The sequence below is a fragment of the Kogia breviceps genome, chromosome 19, assembly GCF_026419965.1.
Source record: "Kogia breviceps isolate mKogBre1 chromosome 19, mKogBre1 haplotype 1, whole genome shotgun sequence".
NCBI lineage: Eukaryota > Metazoa > Chordata > Mammalia > Artiodactyla > Physeteridae > Kogia > Kogia breviceps.
In genome coordinates this window covers 21,582,634-21,606,643 of record NC_081328.1, presented here as the reverse complement: position 1 = coordinate 21,606,643, position 24,010 = coordinate 21,582,634, and the positions used below count along the sequence as shown (strand labels likewise).

Below are 24,010 nucleotides of genomic sequence, written 5' to 3'. Positions count from 1 at the left end.
AGCTGCTTTACACCAATTCTAACAATTAAATTTTTTCCCCCTTGATATTTGGGGACTATTCATTTTGGTCATTTATGTTATTATTTGGGGGGAGGGGAAGTTAGAGAAAAATCTCCCTTTATTCCAGATCCTTTTGATACATTGATTTACTTTTGTGCATATCTAAGGAAGTTTTGTATATTTAAGATTCATTCCTCCCAGGAAGGGTGAGTTGGATTTCTTTCTCAACCTGGGAAACTGCAGCTTTTTGTGTATGCTAGCTCTATCTATTTTAATAAATTGCGTGTAATCTTTTACACTTTTTAGAGAAAATCATTGGAAATTTAATCAAAGTATATTTAGTGGTTGAATTCCCTCAAAGTACTTGGATATCTTCTAGTAACTTTTATTTCTAATTGAAGCTTTTCATTTTTGGATTATTAATAGTGAGTTTGAACAGATGGTGCTTTTGCCACATTTTCTGTTTCACATAGTCCACAAAGTTTTAATATGGTGTCTTTTTTGGTACACTTGTACTCCTTAATAGTTGTGTGCCTGTAGGGAATATGGCACTGTGCTAAGGTGAAAGAAGGTGTTTAACATGTGCCTGGAACTGTAAGTGCTTTTACACAGTTATTTTGTTTAAGCCTCACACTTAAACTGTAAAGTGGGGTATAACCCTGTTTTATAGGTGAGAAAGTTAAGTAATTTAGTCTAGGTCTCATACCTAGTATTTAGTTCCTGTGTACCTTGCTTTCTTGCTTAATGTTTACAGTTTCCACTTTTCTCCAATTTAGAGCCAATGAGAAACTCACAGTCAGATCCCTCCCTCCAGCTGTCCCAACTTCCATCAATAGGCATAGTTATAGACAAAATAATAGTATTTGTGCAATCAAAAATTTCCCCATCCTGATTCACCATGGTCCAGTGTCACTATGTTAGTTTTTGTTAGTAGCTTCAGGTGAAGGCACAGTCATAAAGCTTTAGGAAATGGGCTTATGGAATGAATGGGAGATGAAGAAGTAGACAGGCTGACTGCTCGCTAAAAAGGGAAGGGAGAGAGGTATTGACATGTAGAAAGGGTAAAATGTGAAAGTTGTTGTTTTTTAAGAATGGAAGATGTTAGAATATATTTATTGGCTGAATGGCAGAAACCAAAACGGAATGAGAGGTTGAATATACAAGTAAGGCAGGAAATAAATTATGGAGCAGAGTCCTTGAGTAGGAGCGTTAAATTAATGAGCCTTGACCCTTCCTTCACCCTGCATAAATTAAGGTATTAGTCTTTTAAAAAATTTTTTATTTATTTTAATTTATTTATTTTTGGCTGCGTTGGGTCTTGGTTGCTGCACACGGGCTTTCTCTACTTGCGGCAATCGTTGCGGAGCATGGGCTCTAGGTGCACCGGCTTCAGTAGTTGTGGCTCGCGGGCTCTAGAGCACAGGCTTAGTAGTTGTGGTGCGTGGGCTTAGTTGCTCCGCGGCATGTGGGATCTTCCCAGACTAGGGCTTGAACCCGTGTCCCCTGCGTTGGCAGGCGGATTCTTAACCACTGCGCTACCAGGGAAGTCCAAGGTATTAGTCTTACATTGGAGTTGAGAAAGGAATACTTCTTCCTCTAAGATCAGATGCAAAGAGTTAAAGACATAAAGTGTCTACATAACTAAGTTTGCAAAGAATGGTAGTTATGAATTAGGAGGTAAGATCATCTGCTGAGAATCAGGGATAGGAGTGGTGGCTTTTATGTAGAAAGGTTGAACAGAAGTTGGAAGTGGCTGCTAAGTTATATAGAAAGGGAGCCTCAGTAAAAATATGTTTTAAAAAAATGATAGGAGATATAGATCGTTCCATAAAACAGCATCCTACAGGATATTGTGTTTGAATCAGAATGGGTTTTCCTAGGGGTACTCAACAATTTGGGTATAGAAGTAGATAAAGTGAATAGAAAGAATTGTAAAATTGTAGACCAACTGAAGGCAAATAGAGTGAAGGGCTGGGTTCTTCAAAGAGTGAAGTTTATGAACTTTTCTTTTTATTGTAACTGCTGAATGGTCTATTTTATCCTGTTCCAATTACAGAATTTTCCATAGAGTTAAGTTTTGACCCAGTGAAGTGTTTCTATAATGTGTTCTATTTATTGTTTTCAGTCTTAAACTTAATAATTTGGGATTTTTAAAAATTATTATTGTAAGTCTCATGCTGAAAACCATACGAATTAATGCCTGATTTAGTATTAGAGTTGAATTAATTTTTTCTTTTTCTGTGTTTATTTCTATTCTTAGTTATATACAGCTTCAACTAATATTTTTTTAAATTGGCTGGTAACAAATTGAAAAAAAATTCTTGCAACATATTTGACAGCCAGAGAGTTAATATTCTTTTCACATAAAAAACTCTTAGGATTAATAAATTGAGAGCAAAAACTTTAGGGGAGGCAGGGCATAAAAAAACATAAATAGCTAGCCATACCATGTATCTGGATGGGAAGGTAATATGTTATAAATATGTCCACTCATTTCAGTTTAAGCTGTGAACTTATTACAACTTGAATCAGAATATCAGAATTTTATTGGGTATAGGAAACTGATTAAATATATTTATATGGAGGAATTAATTACATGAGAATAAATGAGCCAAGGAAATTTTTAAGATGTACAGTAATTAGGATAGTCAAGTATATTAGAAGGCTATATATTTTAAAACAACATGGTATTGGCACAAGAACAGCAAAGAGGGAAATTGATTTATAGAACATAGTAGACAGACTAGATAGAAACCAAAGCATATTTAAGAATATATTACAGGGCTTCCCTGGTGGCGCAGTGGTTGAGAATCTGCCTGCTGATGCAGGAGACACAGGTTCGTGCCCCGGTCCGGGAAGATCCCACATGCCGCGGAGCGGCTGGGCCCGTGAGCCATGGCCGCTGAGCCTGCGTGTCCGGAGCTTGTGCTCTGCAACGGGAGAGGCCACAACACTGAGAGGCCCGCGTACCACACACACACACACACACACACACACACACACACACACACACACACACACACACACACACACACACATATATTACATAATAAAGTTATAGGACAGTGCTGTATTTTAAATAAATGGGGGAAAATTGGTTATTTGGAGGGAATGTTAGACTTCTACTTTGCACCTTATACCAAAATGAATTCCAGGTGAATTAAAGATTTAAATATGGCAAATGAAATCATAAAAGTATCAATAAATTATTGGGTCAGTATCTTACAGTGGGAAATGACTGAAATTCTTTTTTAAAGAAATTATTGAGGTAATTTAGAAATTAAAAAAATGTCAAACTATAAAAATGAGTAATGTAAAACGTGAAGTCCTCTGTTACTCATCTTGCCAACACTAATGCTGTCTTGGCATAGAGAAGGCTTTTTTAAGCCTGAAACCAAAACCCAGGAGGAAAAAAAGAAATTGATACTTTTGAGTACATTAAAAAATAAGGGGAAAATTGTAAGCACATCTTTTAAAAATACTATGCAAAGGGCAACATTTGTCACATGAGGGGTGAATTTCCTAATACAGAAAGATCTAATACTAATTAGTATGTAAAGGACAACCAGCTTGTTTTCAGAAGACCTGAACAGCTAGCTCATACAAGAAGAAAACATCTAATACTAATCATAATAAATATCAAAAGATGCTCAGATGAAATGCAAATTAAAATGCAGTGTCAAGCCAAGTCAACCATGAAGAAGAAAGAAAATCTGGAGGGCTTACACCATCAAATATCAAGCTGTAACAAGATAAGATGGTTTTGGCACAAGGGTAGACAAATAGACCAATGGAGCAATACAGTCCAGAAACAGACTGACACATGTATACTGTCACCTGGTTTATAATAAAAGTGACACAGCAGTACAATGGAGAAAGGAAAATCAAATAATGGTGTTGGTCTGTTAGATATCCATGTAGGGGGAGAAGGATCACGATCTTACTTATATCATACAGTTACCATTTTTGGGTGGATTGCTGATCTAAATGTGAAAAAACAGTTTTTTAGGAAAAAAAGTTTTCACTGTGTCAGCAAAGATTTATTAAGTAGGATACAAATGAGCTAAATATAAAGATAACTTGAAAAATTGGACTACATAAAGATCAAGAACATCTATTGATCAAAAATACCATTAAAAGGGAAAAGCTGGGGCTTTCCTGGCAACACAGTGGTTAAGAGTCTCCTTGCCAGTGCAGAGTACACGGTTTGAGCCCTGGTCCAGGAAGATCCCACATGCTGTGGAGCAACTAAGCCCGTGTGCCACATCTGCTGAGCCTGAGCGCCACACTGCTGAAGCCTGCGCACCTAGACCCCGTGCTCCGCAACGAGAGAAGCCACCACAACGAGAAGCCCGCGCACCGCAATGAAGAGTAGCCCCCACTTGCTGCAACTAGAGAAAGCCCATGCACAGCAACAAAGACCCAACTCGGCCATAAATAAATGGATAGATAGATACCATTAAAAGGGAAAAGCTGGGGCTTCCCTGGTGGTGCAGTGGTTAAGAATCTGCCTGCCAATGCAGGGGACATGGGTTCGAGCCCTGGTCCAGGAAGATCCCACGTGTTGCGGAGCAGCTAAGCCCGTGTGCCACATCTACTGAGCCTGCGCTCTGGAGCCTGTGCACCACAACTACTGAAGCCCCCGCTCACCGCAACTAAAGAAAGCCTGAATGCAGCAACGAAGACCCGACACAGCCAAAGATAAAAATAAATAAATAAATTTATTTAAAGAAAAGGGAAAAGCCGTGCCACAGAGTAGAAGATATTTGTAGCACGTATATCTGACAAAGGAATCATCCTGCATCTAAAGAACTAGAAATAAAATAAGAACTCATTTTTTTTTATGGAGAAATAACTTCAATAGACATCCAAAAGGGGACATTCCAAGGACCTGTCAAACATATGGAAAAATGCTCAACCTCATTTTGTCTTCAGGGAAATCCCTGTCCTCCTGTACTTTCCTCAGAATGACTAAATGCAAAAGAAAAAAGTGTCGGTAAGGATATGGAGCAATCAGAACTCTCATATACTGTTAGTGGGAATGTAAGTTGATATACCATTTTGGAAAACTAGCATCATCTACTAAAACTGAACATATATATACCCTATAATTCCATCTCAAGATATATACACTTAAGAACGTTCAGGGAGTCCCCTGGTGGTCTAGTGATTAGGATTTGGTACTTTCATTGCCATGGCCCAGGTTCAGTCCCTGGTTGGGGCACTGAGATTCCACAAGCTGTGCAGTGCAACCAAAAAAAAGGTCATAGCAGTACTATTCATGATAACCAAAAAGTGGAAGCTATCCCAATGTCCATCAGTAGGAGAATTAATAAATAAATTGGGGAGTATCCCTATAGTGGAATATTATGCAATGAAAATGAATGAATTGCAACTCTTAGAAACCATATCGATGAATCTCACAAATGATATTGAGTGAAAGAAATCAGTCATAAGAGTATGTATCAGAGGCTCCCAAACTCTCTCCCCTCATAGCACCCTTAGGCCAAAAGAAATACATAACAGTTCTGTTCATTAAGTAGATATAAACAATTAATAATACTTATGTCCTAACAACTTAAGAGCCATTAAAAGAATAGTGCACAAAAATTGAAAGAACAAAGAGTAGTGTACTTCATTCTTAAATAACCACAATTACTTATTACTGGGTTGTGTGTGTTTGTTGGGCACTGTACAACTTCTCACATCTTCGAATCGGATTGGTCACCACCATTCCATTTTCTGTTCCATAATGATTTTTGCACATTACTTTTATTATAGCAACCACTGAAAATGCTGCTTCACAAAGATAAGATGTTGTTGAAAGGAATATAGCAATCTAGTATTTGGCATGGTTTAATACGGATGTGGAATATTGTTTCTTTCAAACTTAAAACATCTTGCAGTGCCCCAGGGAACCTTGTTGCAATTTGGAAAATGTGGATATGTAGTGTGATTCCATTTGTTTAAAGTTCAAAAGCAGGCAAAATTAATCACAAGTATTGTAAGTCAGGAGCAGTTATCCTTGGAGGATAGTGACTATGCAGGGGCACAAAGGGAGATGTCTGGGATTCTGATAATACTCTATTTTATGATCTGCATGTTGTCTGGGGGTGTGTTCACTTTGTGAAAATTTATTGAGCTTTACATTTTATTCTTTCTTTTTAAAATTATATACATATATTTTAAAATTAATTAATTATTAATTATTTTTAGCTGCATTGGGTCCTCGTTGCTGCACGTGGGCTTTCTCTAGCTGCCGCTAGCGGAGGCTACTCTTTGTTGCGGTACGTGGGCTTCTCATTGTGGTGGCTTCTCTTGTTGTGGAGCATGGGCTCTAGGTGCGTCGGCTTCATTAGTTGTGGCACGTGGACTCTGTAGTTGTGGCTTATGGGCTCTAGAGCACAGGCTCTGTAGTTGTGGTGCACAGGCTTAGTTGCTCCATGCCATGTGGGATCTTCCTGGACCAGGGCTCGAACCTGTGTCCCCTGCATTGGCAGGCGGATTCTAAACCACTGCTCCACCAGGGAAGTCCTAAATTGTATATATTTTTTATTGAAGTATAGTTGCTGTACAATATTATACAAGTTACAGGTGTACAATATAGTGATTCACAATTTTTAAAGGTTATACTCCATTTATAGTTCACATAAAATATTGGTGATATTCCCTGTGTTGTACAATATATCCTTGTAGCTTATTTTGTACATAATAGTTTGTACCTCTTAGAGCTTTATATTTTAAATATGAATTGTGCATTCATCTGTGTGTATGTTATACTTCAATAAAAAGGTTTAAAAATTAACATTCATCTTCACTTACTAGATTGTCATGGTTTAATGATTCAAATAACTCATACCCTTTAATCCCCAATACCATTAAATTTTTTTTTTCTACAGAAATGCTTGTTGACTGTGCAGAAAATTCTGTTTGGGGATATTAAGTACTGTATTATTTATGATGGCAAAAATTGGAAACAACAATATGCTAATCAATCAGGAATGGGATATCATACTGCAGTTAGAAAGAATGAGGATGCTGGGACTTCCCTGGTGGTCAGTGGTTAAGAATCTGCCTGCCAATGCAGGGGACACGGGTTTGAGCCCTGGTCCAGGAGGATCCCACATGCCACAGAGCAACTAAGCCCTTGTGCCACAACTACTGAGCCTGCGCTCTAGAGCCTGCACGCCACAACTACTGAAGCCCGCGCACCTAGAGCCTGTTTTCCGCAACAAGAGAAGCCACCACAATGAGAAGCCCACACATCGCAATGAAGAGTAGCCCCCGCTTGCCGCAATTACAGAAAGCCCACATGCAGCAATGAAGACCCAACGCAGCCAAAAATAAATAAATAAAATAAATAAATTTATTTTTTAAAAAGTTAAAAAAAAAGTAAGTTGAGGTGATTGGTTTAAAAGAAAAGTAAATAATTCAGCTAACTAAGTAGTTAATTCACTAGCTAGCCAGATCAACAAGTGTGAGAGAAAGCTCACATTCTCAAAATTAGGAATGAGAAAGTAAAAACAACCACAGATACAGTGGAAAGGGGAAAAATAGCTTTTTAAGTTATAGAATAGCTTCTTTAGATGTACAGTAGCTTATGTAATTCTGTGCTAATCAGTCTGAAAACCTTACTGAAATTGTGTTTCTAGGAAGATACAAATGATCCAAGAGAGAAGTTGATAGACTAAAAACCGTAAAAGAATTGAGAAATTATACTTTTCTCTTTGTTCACATGCCTCCTCCCTCAGCAGACAAAACTTCCTCCAATTTTAGATACTTTCTTGGGTATATTCAAATAACATTTGATATTATTGGTATTTAAGTGATTTTCAGACTTATTTCTGGAGCTGTATACTACATATTCAACATTCTTGAAGGACTAACCAATGTAGTTAGAATAAGAAAAGTCAAGCAAAATCAAGTGAAAAACTACTGTAAGATAATTCAGTAGGAGAATGATTACACATTTATAATTAAAAATTTGATAATTTTTCTATATGCAGTATAGGAAAGAATATGTTTTACTTGTCAAAAGAAATCATGCCATGGAATAAATCCAAAAAGAGGTGTACAGAAATCTGAAAGTCTTCAATAAGTGTAGAAGCAACATTTTCTTCTTAGATTGGAAGGTTGAGAGTTTTAATGATATGATTTCTCTCTAACTCTTGTGTCTTGGAACCAAGTTTAATAACTTAAAAATGTGTAATGAAAAAAAAAGTTTTTAACATCCATAATGGAGAATTAAAATTTATGAAACATACTGAAAACTCCTGCAAATCAGTAAGAAAAAGAGGACTAAAAAGAAATGTGTCGTCATGTTGACAGTGATTTTTCTCTAGATGGTAAAATTGAATGAATGTTGTTCTTTTTTATAAATTCTTTTCTATATTTTCTAATTAAAAAGTATATATGCAATTCTGGAAACAAAGGGAAAATGTTTTAAAGTTGGCTATCTAGAATACAGGGCTTCCCTGGTGGCGCAGTGGTTGAGAGTCCGCCTGCCGATGCAGGGGACGCGGGTTTGTGCCCCAGTCCGGGAAGATCCCACATGCTGCGGAGCGGCTGGGCCCGTGAGCCATGGCCACTGAGCCTGCGCATCCAGAGCCTGTGTTCTGCAACAGGAGAGGCCACAACAGTGAGAGGCCTGCGTACCACAAAAAAAAAAAAAAAAAAAAAAAAAAAAAGTAAATAGAATACAGAATGAGTTTTTTTGTTTTTTACAATTTTTAAAAAGTTGCAGTATAGTTGATTTACAATGTTTCACTTGTAGAGGATGAGTTTTCTTATAGAGACAGAATGTTTTGTTATAACCATACTATCTTCTTTCTAGTGCTTCATGGATACACTCCTAATTTTCACCAAGATTTGTAGTGAAGGTTTAAGAAGAGAAGTTGAGAAACTTCTTACCCAAATGTAGAGATCACTGATACTATTGAGTTTCATGTGGCTGGTTATCATTGTTGGTTAGATTTTACATCCAACTAGTTTTTTGTTTTGACCTTCCATTTGTACCATGGTAGCATCTTCCACCATTAACACAATCATGCTATCTTGAAAATTATGCCATTGACCCATCACATGAGAGACAGAGTTAGAGAATCTGTGTATTAGACATAAGTTCATTCTTGTAATGATTGGGGAAAAAACTCAATTTCTCATTTAATGGATGGCAAATCTAGTATCATCTTTATATGTGGAGAGCATATTTAAATGTTAGGAAAGGGCTGCTTTCCCATTTGAGAGTTAACTGTTTCTTGTGCTTTAAATAATGTGAACATTTCCACTTAACCTTGTGCTTACTTAACCAATAAGCAAAGCACTTTGCCCTGAAAGATACAAAAATCATGTTGGTCAGTTGTATTTTTTTTTAAAAGTATGACATAGAACCAGTGAGTGGAACAGCTGGGCATTTAAAATGTTATAAGAAGCAAGAAATTAAAATATTTGGTTTACCTCCAGAAGAAAGCATTTATTGGGTTGGCCTAAAGGTTCCTTTGGTTTTTAGGTAAAAATAAAAGACACATTTTTCATTTTCATCAAAAACTTTATTAAACAACATTCACCATTTTGTTCTACTACCTTCTGCCATTTTTCAGGCAGCTTCATAATTCCTTCTTCCCAAAACATTTTATCTTTTTGTGCAAAGAACTGTTCCAGGTGCTTTTTACAGTGTTCCAGGGAATTGAAAGTTTTTCCATTAAGAGAATTTTGTAAAGACCGAAATAAATGGAAATCTGAAGGTGCAATGTCTGGTGAATACAGCGGATGAATCAGAACTTCCCAGCCAAGCTGTAACAGTTTTTACCTGGTCATCAAAGAGACGTGTGGTCTTGCATTATCCTGATGGAAGATTACGTGTTTTCTGTTGACTAGTTCTGGACGCTTTTCATTGAGTGCTGCTTTCAGTTGGTCTAATTGGGAGCAGTACTTGTTGGAATTAATTGTTTGGTTTTCCGGAAGGAGCTCATAATAAAGGATTCGCTTCCAATCCCACCATATACACAACATCGCCTTCTTTGGATGAAGACCGGGCTTTAGTGTGGTTGGTGGTGGTTCATTTCGCTTACCCAACGATCTCTTCCGTTCCTAGTTATTGTACAGTATCCACTTTTCATCACATCACCTGTCACAATTTGTTTTAAAAACTGAACATTTTCATTACATCTAAATAGAGAATTGCATGTGGAAATATGGACAAGAAGCTTTTTTCGCTTAACTTACATGAAACCCAAACATCAAAGCGATTAACATAACCAAGCTGGTACAAATGATTTTCAACGCTTGATTTGGATATTTTGAGTAGGTCGGCTATCTCCCGCGTGGTATAATGTTGATTGTTCTCAATTAATGTCTTGATTTGATTGCTTTCAACTTCAACTGGTCTACCCAACCGTTGAGCGTCATCCAGCAAGAAATCTCCAGTACAGAACTTCGCGAACCACTTTTGACACGTTCCATCAGTCACAGCACCTTCTTCATACACTGCATAAATCTTGTTTTGTGTTTCAGTTGTGTTTTTACCTTTCTTGAAATGATAAAGCATAATATGCTGAAGAGTTGCTTTTTTTCTTCCATCTTCAGTATTAAAATGGCTACACAAAAATTCCCCAATTTTGATAAGTTGTTTTTAATGCACGCTGATATAACAGCTTTACAATACAATCTAACAAAATTGTTTCGAATGAAGTTAAAGAAAACTAAGTGCTATTAGAGCCATCTTATAGGAAAAAACGAATGAACTTTTTTGCCAACCCAATGCTTTTTAATTAAGTGTGCATTATATTAAAATACTTGTGTGGTACTTGCTTTAATCCAAGAATGTGTAATCTGACAACACGTTAAGATTGTAATCAAACAACAGATAAAGGACATTACATGTAACATACAATGTAACATGAGAGCAAAGTAAAGGAATATCAAGTTATATGCCAAAGTTAATTTTTTCAGAGCTACATTTCAAGTGAATTTTGAGATTAGAGAACAAGAATAAATGTATCTTATGTGTGTTAAACAAAACAAAATATTTTATTTTTATTTATTTATTTTCTTTTGGCTGTGTTGGGTCTTCATTGCTGCACACGCGCTTTCTCTCGTTGCAGCAGGCGGGGGCTACTCTTTGTTGCAGTGTGTGCTCTTGTTGCAATGGCTTCTTTTGTTGCGGAGCGTGGGCCCTAGAGCACAGGCTCAGTAGTTGTGGCACACGGGTTTAATTGCTCTGTGGCATGTGGGATCTTCCCAGACCAGGGCTCAAACCCGTGTCCCCTGCATTGGCAAGCAGATTCTTAACCACTGCACCACCAGGGAAGTCCCTAGACCATAGTTTTGAACTTGATTTCTTTTGTATCTTTTTCTAAACCTTTCTGAGTTTTTGTTTTTGGGATTAAGACTAGATTATTTGGGGTTTGTTTTGTTTTTTTTGTTTTCTTTTCCATTATTATTTATCATGGGATATTGAATATAGTTCTCTGTTCTATACAGTAGGACCTTGTTGTTTATCCATCCTATATAATAGTTTACATCTGCTAATCCCAAACTCCCAGTCCTTCCCTCCACCCTCCCCCTCCCCCTTGGCAACCACAAATCTGTTCTCTATGTCTAAGAGTCTGTTTGTTTTGTAGATAGGTTCATTTGTGCCATATTTTATATTCAACATGTAAGTGATATCATATAGTATTTGTTTTTGTCTTTCTGACTGACTTCACTTAGTATGATAAGCTCTAGTTCCATCCATGTTGCTGCAGATGGCATTATTTCAGTCTTTTTATGGCTGAGTCGTATTCCATTGTGTATATATACCTCATCTTCTTTATCCATTCATCTTTTGATGGACATATAGGTTTCCATGTTTTTAACCTAGATTATTTTGTATGCTAATTTGATATTAACACTAAACTGTTCATTCAGCCTGGTAATTTTGGATTGGCTGTGAAAGCAGCCACTTCAATTCAAGATCCCTTGGGGTAAGGCAGGCTTTCATCCCTATCTTTATCTCCCAAAGAGTTCTCCAGGTTTGGGGCTGTCTTGTATTGCCCTTGCAATAGCTGCCTTCAGTTTTCTGTAAAAATTTTACTTTAGGGGACTTCCCTGGTGGTGCAGTGGTTAAGAATCCGCCTGCCAATGCAGGGGACATGGGTTTGAGCCATGGTCCAGGAAGATCCCATGTGCCACAGAACAACTAAGCCCGTGCACCACAACTACTGAGCCTGCACTCTAGAGCCCACGAGCCACAACTACTGAAGCCTGCATGCCTAGAGCCTGTGCTCTGTAACAAAGAGAAGCCACCGTAATGAGAAGCCTGTGCACCGCAACGAAGAGTAGCCCCCACTCGCTGCAACTAGAGAGAGCCTGCGCACAGCACTGAAGACCCAACGCAGCCAACAGCAAATAAATATTTTTTAAAAAAATAATTAATTTATTTATTTTTGGCTGTGTTGGGTCTTTGTTTCTGTGAGGGGGCTTTCTCTAGTTGTGGCGAGTGGGGGCTACTCTTCATCGCGGTGCGCAGGCCTCTCACTGTCGCAGCCTCCCTTGTTGCGGAGCACAGGCTCCAGACGCGCAGGCTCAGTAGTTGTGGCTTATGGGCTTAGTTGCTCCTCAGCATGTGGGATCTTCCCAGACCAGGGCTCGAACCCGTGTCCCCTGCATTGGTAGGCAGATTCTCAACCACTGTGCCACCAGGGAAGCCCCAAATAAATATTTTTTAGAGAAAGAAAATTTTACTTTAGTCTCTGAAAGCCCTTGCTTCTAAAATATCACCAGGAGTTTCACCCCTTTATGTATTGAAGATATTAAATCCTACACAAGTGTGTTACTAATATTTTACTTACTTTTATTGTATGTTTAATTTTTATTTACAGTATTTTATTATTTATTTTTAAAATTTATTATTTTATTTTTGGTTTTGTTGGGTCTTCATTGCTGTGCACAGGCTTTCTCTAGTTGCGGTGAGCGGGGGCTACTCTTTGTTGCGGTGCACAGGCTTCTCATTATGGTGGCTTCTCTTTGTTACAGAGCACAGGCTCTAGGCACACAGGCTTCAGTAGTTGTGGCATGTGGGCTCAATAGTTGTGGCTTGTGGGCTCTAGAGTGCAGGCACAGTAGTTGTGGCACACAGGCTTACTTGCTTCTTGGCATGTGGGATCTTCCCAGGCCAGGGCTCGAACATGTGTCCCTTGCATTGGCAGGCAGATTCTTAACCACTGCACCACCAGGGAAGCCCTATTTACAGTATTTTATATTCATGGACATTTTTGGTGTTTATCAAATCACATCTCTTCCTTTATGATTTTTGCCTGTGGTATATAATGCTTAGAAAGGCAGCGTTACCAGGTAGCTTTTAACACTGCTATGATTTAATTGTTTAATATTTAAAACTTTGATAAATCTGGAATTTATTTTTGTTCTGTTTTATCAGGAGGTACCTTACTTTGTTTCCCCATTTTTATGCACTCTTTATTAAGTAATTTTTTGTTTTTATTCAGTGATTTTTAAAGTGCTTCCTTTATCATATGTTAATTTTTTTACATCTACTAATGTCTGCTTTTGAACTTTGCATTTTCTTCCATTGATTGGTCTATCTTCATATCTGTAAAATATTGTTTGTTTTTATATAATATTTTTGTTGTCTGTTTCATATCTTTTGGGAGATAATTTACCTACTTATAAAAATAAATTTGTTTTTTCTTATTTTCCTTAAGGTATCAGTAGCTAAAAGAAGTTGCTAGTCCTTTAATAGCCTCATAACCCAGTGGGTGCAGAATTTATTTATTAAAAAATATTTTTGTATTGGAGCATAATTGCTTTACAATGTTGTGTTAGTTTTTGCTGTACAACAAAGTGAATCAGCTATATGTATACATATATCCCCTCTCTCTTGAACCTCTGTCCCACCACAATGCCCCCCACCCTGTCCCACCCCTCTAGGTCATCACAGAGCAACGAACTGAGCTCCCTGTGCTGTACAGCAGCTTCCCACTGGCTATCTATTTTATACATGGTAGTGAATATATGTCAGTGCTACTCTCTCAGTTTGTCCCACCCTCCCCTTCCCCCTACCACCCGGGTCCACAAGCCCGTTCTCTATGTCTGAATCTCTTTTCCTGCCCAGAATTTAATATTAAAACACATGTAATAACTAAAATAAGTCAAATTAAAAAAAATTTGATAGAAGAATCATTACCAAAGAACCTAGAGCCTCAGTTTTCTTTCTTCTAAGCTCTACTCCATAAGATGTGTGACTCTATGAAGGGATTAATCTTCTATTATTTCTTCTTCTTTTTTCTTTTTTTTGCCTGTGCTGTGTGGCATGAGGGATCTTAGTTTCCTGGTGAGGGATCCAACCCATGCCCCCTGCATTGGGAGCATGGAGTCTTAACCACTGGACCGCCAGGGAAGTCCCTCTTCTATTATTTCTATAATAATGTTTTAAATTGCCCATTTTATACTCTTTCTTACTTCCTGATGTAATACAGTCTAAAAGAATTGTACTGTAAGTTATTAGGAACATGGATGTAAGGATAGACTGCTTGGAGCCAGGTTGTTGCCTTGCCACTTCTTTTTTTTTTTTAATTGAAGTATAGTTGTTGTATAATGTTGTGCCAATCTCTGCTGTAAAGTGACTCAGTTATACACATAGAGACATTCTTTTTTTATATTCTTTTCCATTATGATTTATTACAGGATATTGAATATCATTCCTTGTGCTATACAGTAGGACCATGTTGTTTATCCATTCTCTATGTAATAGTTTGAATGTACCAACCACAAACTCCCAGTCCCTCCCTCTCTTTTCCCCTGTCCTTCTTGGCAACCACAAATCTGTTGTCTATATCTATGAGTCTATTTCTGTTTTGTAGATAGGTTCATTTGTGCCATATTTTAGATGCCACCTATAAGTGATACCATATGGTATTTGTCTTTCTCTTTCTGATTTCCTTCACTTAGTATGATAATCTCTAGTTGCATCCATGTTGCTGCAAATGCCTTGCCACTTCTTAATTGTGTGATTCAGACCAGGTTATTTAACTTTATATGCCTCAGTTTCCTCATCTGTGGAAGGACAGAGTGAGTCGCTTATGAAAAGCACTTAGAATAGTGCCTGGCACATACATATAAGATCTCTGTAAGGATTAAATGCTCTTTTTATTCTGGATTGATATTCAAAAATCCCATTCATAAAATACAGAAATTTTCATTTTGGGGGATAAGCCTAGTAAGGATTTTCTTTTTTTGAATTATAGTTGCTGTACAGGAAAGGATGATTTGAAATAGTTAAATCAGTACTCTCCCCAGAATTTAAATGCGGACCCCTTTTTAGCTAGAAAAATTAAACAGCTGAGAGAAAAAAAAAAAAGCTTGTGTTTGTTAATAGGCATACTTATATTTAAAATTGTAACTAAGGTTACTACTTTCCTAAATTTTAGTTTCAAATCCATTTGTTAGGAAATTGTCAGTATTAAAGGGATACTATGAGTTGTAGAACATATAAAGTTTAGTTTAATTGTCTTTATTTGATTAGTAAGTGTAGGCAAAAAAAGTTGTACAACTTTCCATTTCTTCTGTCTTACAAAAGAAATTCTAAGCCTTAAGTTTGCTAATGATGAGTTACTTTGCTGAGAAACTAAGGTTTTTTGGTCCTGTACTGTTTTTGGAGTATGTGTATGTATATTTTTGATAAGTGCATTTGTTTTGCTGCCCCAAATCAGAAATGTATCACATTGTTAAGCCACCAAACAGGATGTGATTATAAATTCTCAGCTTTATTTTCCCTGAGTTATTCTTCCTTGGTTAACTGTGAAGGTATATGTGATGGAAGGGAATTTTATCACATACATTCCCAGAAGCTTTTATTTTTTTTGGCCACACTGTGTGGCTTGCGGGATCCTAGTTCCCTGACCAGGGATCGAACCTGTGCCACCTGCAGTGGGAGCATGGAGTCCCAGCTACTGGACTGCCAGGGAAGTCCCACTCATTGTATTTCTAACCTCAGAAAACATAATCATCTCCCAAAATAGCAAATCTTTCCTTATGAAAGTTTATGGTTAAGATGAATATCCAATCACTGTTTGAAGATAACATTTCTGCCTCTCCTTCCTGAGCACATGGCATTCCCTGTCCACTCTCCCTTCCAGCAGTCATTATTGATTTGTATTCCTATATCTACCTAATCTGACCTGGCCTCCATTATGACTAGCGATTTATGCCCAAGAGTTTGCTAAATGAGTTTGTAGTATGTTTTCCCTGTGCAAAGTTAACTGGCCCATTTGGCAGATGAATTCAGGAACATGTCCTCTTTCTGAAACACATGTTTTTGTCAAATGAGCTAAGTGTTAAGTGCTTACTAATGTGAAGTGAGTTGATATAATAAAATTCCTGCCTTCTAAGGCACTGTATTTATATAACATATATAAATTCAGTAACATTTGGTGAAGTTGAGGCAGGGGAAAGAGGGGCAGTAGTATTTTCTTTTTAACAGTGTACATGTATTATTTGGGATAAACGTTTAACACATTTGTTAAAATACTATTTTAAATGGAAGTTTTAAAAAATCAGGCAGATCTTGAGTTGCAGTGTCAGGGGGCAGTGCTTCCGCACACGGCCAGGCCCGTTGAGCTGAGGTGTCAGCACAGCCGTTTCTCACTAGGCACTCTGATCTGAAGTGCTGGGTGTGAGGCCTCTGCATGAAGCACCCTGTGAACAAGTGAAACTAGACAAAGCACAAAGGAAAAGAAAAAAAAAATGCAAGCTCTGCAAATCCTCTGAAAAAAATGCCTCTGCACCTCTAGCTCTTGAGGAGGTTGGTGTCTTCAGTGGAGTCTCCTATAGCAGGGGGACCTTCAAGATGGCAGAGGAGTGGGACGTAGAGATCACCTTCCTCCCCACAAATACATCAAAAATACATCTACATGTGGACCAACTACAGAACACATACTGAATGCTGGCAGAAGACCTTAGACCTCCCCAAAGGCAAGAAAATCCCCATGTACCTTGCAATGTGGCTGACAGGGTCTTGGTGCTCCAGGCTGGTGTCAGGCCTGTGCCTCCAAGGTGGGAGAGCTGAGTTCAGGACATTGGACCACCAGAGACCTCCCTGCCCCACATAATAGCAATTGGCGAGAGCTCTCCCAGAGATCTCCATCTCAACACTAAGACCCATCTCCACCCAACAGCCAGCAAACTCCAGTGCTGGACACCCCATGCCAAACAAAGAGGAACACAACCCCACCCGTTAGCAGAGAGGCTGCCTAAAATCATACTAAGTTCACAGACACCCCAAAACACATGGCCAGACGCGGCCCTTCCCACCAGAACACAGGCACCATTCCCCTCCACCAGAAAGCCTACACAAGCCATGGAACCAACCTCACCCACTGGGGGCAGACACCAAAAACAACAGGAACTATGAACCTGCAGCCCACGAAAAGGAGACCTCAAACAAAGTAAGTTAAACAAAATGAGAACACAGAGAAATATGCAACAGATGAAGGAGCAAGGTAAAACCCCCCCAGACCAAATGAAGAGGAAATAAGCAGTCTACCTGAAAAAGAATTCAGAGTAATGAGAGTAAAGATGATCTAAAATCTTGGAAATAGAATAGAGAAAATACAAGAAACGTTTAACAAGGACTTAGAAGAACTAAAGAGCAAACAAACAGTGATGAACAGCACAATAAATAAATTAAAAATACTCTAGAAAGAGTCAGTAGCAGAATAACTGAGGCAGAAGAACAGATAAGTGACCTGGAAGATAAAATAGTGGAAATAACTATTGCAGAGCAGAATAAAGAATGAAAAGAATTGAGGACAGTCTCAGAGACCTCTGGGACAATGTTAAACGCACCAACATTCGAATTATAGGTGTCTCAGAAGAAGAAGAGAAAAAGAAAGGATCTGAGAAAATATTTGAAGAGATTATAGTCGAAAACTTCCCTAACAAGGGAGAGGAAATAATCAAGTACAGGAAGTGCAGAGAGTCCCATACAGGATAAATCCAAGGAGAAACATACCAGGATACATATTAATCAAACTATCAAATTTAAATACAAAGAAAAAAATATTAAAAGTAGCAAGGGAAAAGCAACAAATAACATACAAGGGAGTCCCCATAAGGTTAACAGCAAACTCTGCAAGCCAGAGGGAGTGGCAGGACATATTTAAAGTGATGAAAGGGGCCTTCCCTGGTGGTGCAGTGGTAACGAATCTGCCTACTAGTGCAGTGGAAACAGATTCAATCCCTGGTCCAGGAAGATCCCACATGCCACGGAGCAGGTAAGCCTTGCACCAAAACTACTTAGCCTGTGCTCTAGAGCCTGCGAGCCACAACTACTGAGCCTGTGTGCCACAACTACTGAGCCTGCGTGCCACAACTACTGAAGCCCACACGCCTAGAGCCCGTGCTCCGCAACAAGAGAAGCCACTGCAATGAGAAGCCTATGCATCGCAACAAAGAATAGCCCCTGCTCGCCACAACTAAAGAAAGCCTGTGCACAACAATGAAGACCCAGGGGCTTCCCTGGTGGCGCAGTGGTTGAGAATCCGCCTGCCAATGCAGGGGACATGGGTTTGAGCCCTGGTCTAGGAAGATCCCATATGCTGTGGAGCAACTAAGCCCGTGCACCACAACTACTGAGCCTGCGCTCCAGAGCCCGTGAGCCACAACTACTGAGCCCGCACGCAACAACTACTGTAGCCCGTGCACCTAGAGCATGTGCTCTGCAACAAGAGAAGCCGCTGCAGTGAAAAGCCCATGCACTGCAAAGAAGAGTAGCGCCTTTGCGCAGCAACGAAGACCCAACACAACCAAAAATAAACAAGCAAATATATAAATTTATTTTAAAAAACAAACAGTGAAGACCCAAACACAGCCAAAAATAAGTAAATATCAATAAAAAAAGGGGGGGAAACCTACAACCAAGATTACTCTACCCAGCAAGGATCTCATTCAGATTCGACGGAGAAATTAAAACCTTTACAGACAAGCAAAAGTTAAGAGAATTGAGCACCACGAAACAAGCTTTACAATAAATGCTAAAGGAACTTCTCTAGGCAGGAAACACAAGAGAAGGAAAAGACCTACAATAACAAACCTAAAACAATTAAGAAAATGGTGATAGGAACATACATATTGATAATTACCTTAAATCTAAGTGGATTAAATGCTCCAACCGAAGGACATAGACTAGCTGAATGGATACAAAAACAAGACCCATACATATGCTGTCTACAAGAGACCCACTTCAGACCTTGGGACACATACAGACTGAAAGTGAGGGGATGGAAAAAGGTATTCCATGCAAATGGAAATCAGAAGAATGCTGGAGTAGCAATTCTCATATCAGACAAGTAGACTTTAAAATAAAGACTAATTACAAGAGACAAAGAAGGAATCTACATTAATGATCAAGGGATCAATCCAAGAAGAAGATATAACAATTGTAAATATTACACACCCAACATAGGAAGACCTCAGTACATGAGGCAAACGCTAACAGCCATAAAAAGGGAAATCGACAGTAACACAATAATAATAGGGGACTTTAACACTCCATTTTCACCAATGGACAGATCATCCAAAATGAAAATAGATAAGGAGACACAAGCTTTAAATGACACATTAGAGAAGATGGACTTAATTGATATTTAGAGGACATACCATCCAAAAACAATAGAATACACTTTCTTCTCAAGTGCTCATGGAACATTCTCCAGGATAGATCATATTGTGGGTCACAAATCAAGCCTTGGTAAATTTGAGAAAATTGAAATTGTATCAAGTATCTTTTCCAACCACAACGCTGTGAGGCTAGGTATCAATTACAGGGAAAAAAAACCTGTAAAAAATACAGACACATGGAGGCTAAACAATATACTACTAAATAACCAAGAGATCACTGAGGAAATAAAAAATTACCGAGAAACAGATGACAATTAAAACACGACGACCCAAAACCTACGGGATGCAGCAAAAGCAGTTCTAAGAGGGAAGTTTATAGCAATACAATCCTACCTCAAGAAACAAGAAACATCCCAAATAAACAATATAACCTTGCACCTAAAGCAATTAGAGAAAGAAGAACAAAAAACCCCCAAAGATAGCAGAAGGAAATAAATCATAAAGATCAGATCAGAAATAAATGAAAAAGAAATGAAGGAAACAGTAGCAAAGATCAGTAAAACTAAAAGCTGGTTCTTTGAGAAGATAAACAAAATTGATAAACCATTAGCCAGACTCATCAAGAACAAAAGGGAGAATGCTCAAATCAATAGAATTAGAAATGAAAAAGGAGAAGTAACAACTGACACTGCAGAAATACAAAGGATCATGAGAGATTACTACAAGCAACTATATGCCAATAAAATGGACAACCTGGAAGAAATGCACAAATTCTTAGAAAACCACAACCTTCCCAGACTGAACCAGGAAGAAACAGAAAATAAAAACAGACCAATCACAAGCACTGAAATTCAGACTGTGCTTAAAAATCTTCCAACAAACAAAAGCCCCAGGACCAGATGGCTTCACAGGTGAATTCTATCAAACACTTAGAGAAGAGCGAACACCTATCCTTCTCAAACACTTCCAAAATATAGCAGAGGAAGGAACACTCCCAAACTCGTTCTATGAGGCCACCATCACCCTGATACCAAAACCAGACAAAGATGTCACAAAAAAAGAAAATTACAGGCCAATATCACTGATGAACATAGGTGCAAAAATCCTCAACAAAATACTAGCCAACAGAATCCAACCGCACATTAAAAGGATCATACACCATGATCAAGTGGGGTTTATCCCAGGAATGCAAGGATTCTTCAATATACCAAATCAATCAATGTGATATACCATATTAACAAACTGAAGGATAAAAACCGTATGATAATCTCAATAGAAGCAGAAAAAGCTTTTGACAGAATTCAGCACCCATTTATGATAAAAACTCTCCAGAAAGTGGGCATAGAGGGAACCTACCTCAACATAATAAAGGCCATATATGACAAACCCACAGCCAACATCGTTCTCAGTGGTGAAAAACTGAAACCATTTCCTCTAAGATCAGGAAGAAGAGAAGGATGTCCACTCTCACCACTGTTATTCAACATAGTTTTGGAAGTTTTAGCCACGGCAGTCAGAGAAGAAAAAGAAATAGAAGGAATCCAAATTGGAAGAGAAGAAATAAAGCTGTCACTGTTTGCAGATGACATGATACTATACATAGAGAATCCTAAAGATGCTACCAGAACACTGCTAGAGCTAATCAACGAATTTGGTAAAGTAGCAGGATACAAAATTAATGCACACATCTCTTGCATTCCTATACATTAATGACGAAAAATCTGAAAGAAATTAGGGAAACACTCCCATTTACAATTGCAACAAAAAGAATAAAATACCTAGGAATAAACCTAAGGAGACAATAGACCTGTATGCAGAAAACTACAAGACACTGATGAAAGAAATTAAAGACGATACAAACAAATAGAGAGATATACCATGTTCTTGGATTCGAAGAATCAGCATTGTGAAAATGACTATACTACCCAAAGCAATCTACAGATTCAATGCAATCCCTATCAAACTACCAATGGCATTTTTCACAGAACTGGAACAAAAAACTTCACAATTTGTATGGAAACACAAAAGACCCTGAATAGCCAAAACAATCTTGAGAAAAAAAAAAAACGGATCTGGAGGAATCAGGCTCCTGGACTTCAGACTGTACTACAAAGCTACAGTAATCAAGACAGTATGGTGCTGCAACAAAACAGAAATACAGATCAATGAACAGGGTAAAAAGCCCAGAGATAAATCCATGCACGTATGGGTCTTATTGTTGATAAAGGAGGCAAGAATATACAATGGAGAAAAGACAGTCTCTTCAATAAGTGATGCTGGGAAAACTGGACAGTTACATGTAAAAGAATGAAATTAGAACATTCCCTAAAACCATACACAAAAATAAACTCAAAATGGATTAAAAACCTAAATGTAAGGCCAGAACTATAAAACTCTTAGAGGAAAACATAGGCAGAACACTCTATGACATAAATCACAGCAAGATCCTGTTTGACCCACCTCTTAGAGAAATGGAAATAAAAACAGAAATAAACAAATGGGACCTAATGAAACTTAAAAGCTTTTGCACAGCAAAGGAAACCATAAACAAGACGAAAAGACAACCCTCAGAATGGGAGAAAATATTTGCAAACAAAGCAACTGACAAAGGATTAATCTCCAAAATATACAAGCTCATGCAGCTCAATATCAAAAAAACAAACAACCCAATCCAGAAATGGGCAGAAGACCTAAATAGACATTTCTGCATAGAAGATATACAGATTGCCAACAAACACATGAAAGGATGCTCAACATCACTAATCATTAGAGAAATGCAAATCAAAGCTACAGTGAGGGGCTTCCCTGGTGGCGCAGTGGTTTAGAGTCCGCCTGCCAATGCAGGGGACACGGGTTTGTGCCCCGGTCTGGGAAGATCCCACATGCCGCCGAGTGGCTGGGCCCACGAGCCATGGCCGCTGAGCCTGCGCGTCCGGAGCCTGTGCTCTGCAACGGGAGAGGCCACAACAGTGAGAGGCCCGTGTACCGCAACAAAACAAAACAAAAAAACTACAGTGAGGTATCACCTCACAGGGGTCAGAATGGCCATCATCAAAAGATATACAAACAATAAATGCTGGCGAGGGTGTGGAGAAAAGGGAGCCCTCTTGCACTGTTGGTGGGAATGTAAATTGATACAGTCACAGAGAACAGTATGGAGGTCCTTTAAAAAACTAAAAATAGAACTACCATATGACCCAGCAATCCCAGTACTGGGTATGTACCCTGAGAAAACCATAATTCAAAAAGAGACATGTACCACAGTGTTCATTGCAGCACTATTTACAATAGCCGGGACATGGAAGCAACCTAAGTGTCCATCAACAGATGAATGGATAAAGAAGATGTGGCTCATATATACAATGGAATATTACTCAGCCATAAAAAGAAATGAAATTGAACTAGTTGTAGCGAGTTGGAAGGACTTAGATTCTGTCATACAGAGTGAAGGAATTCAGAAAGAGAAAAACAAATACTGTATGCTAACGTGTATATGGAATCTAAAAAAAAAAAGTTCTGATGAACCTATGGGCAGGACAGGAATAAACATGCAGACATAGTGAATGCAGTTGAGGACACAGGGAGGGGGAAGGGTAACCTGGGACGAAGTGAGAGAGTAGCATTCATATATATACACTACACAATGTGAAATAGATAGTTAGTGGGAAGCAGCTATATCACACAGGGAGATCAGCTCGGTGCTTTGTCACCACCTAGAGGGGTGAGACAGGGAGGGTGGGAGGGAGATGCAAGAGGGAGGGGATATGGTGATATATGTATACATATAGCTGCTTCACTTTTGTTACACCTCAGAAACTAACACGACATTGTAAAGCAATTACACTCCAATAAAGATGTTAAAGAAAAAAAAAGGCAAAAGGAGTAAATGATTGTGACATGATCAGAAATCCTGCCTTGCTGGATTACTTTAGATATAATCTACTGTTAGTCTGCTTGTGAAGTTTCATGCCTGGAACTGAACTGAGGTTTTTGTGGTCTGAAGAGCCCTTAGTGGGGCATAGTGACCAGTTCTGGCTTCTGGACATTATCTTTGCTATCATTTTGATAATTTTACTTTACCCAATTTTGTTTAAGAAAAAAAGAAGTTTAAAAAAAATGGTTAGTTTCTTGAATATAATTGTTCTTTTTAAATCAATTTATTTGTTTATTTTTTGGCTGCATTGGGTCTTTGTTGCTGTGCGTGGGCTTTTTATAGTTGCGGCGAGCGGCACTATTCTTCATTGCGGTGCGTGGGCTTCTCATTGCGGTGGCTTCTCTTTGTTGTGGAGCGTGGGCTCTAGGCACTCAGGCGTCAAAAGTTGTGGTGCACGGGCTTAGTTGCTCCGCAGCATGTGGGATCTTCCCGGACCAGGGATCGAACCATGTCCCCTACATT

The 24,010-nt window shown here is 38.5% G+C and overlaps 1 protein-coding gene across 2 annotated transcripts in view; it reads left to right on the top strand.

Annotated features, from left to right (window-relative positions):
* The window catches only part of APPBP2 (amyloid beta precursor protein binding protein 2), a 65,971-nt gene that overhangs the window by 1,630 nt on the left and 40,331 nt on the right, over positions 1 to 24,010 (top strand). The gene's annotated exons all lie outside the window — the stretch shown is intronic.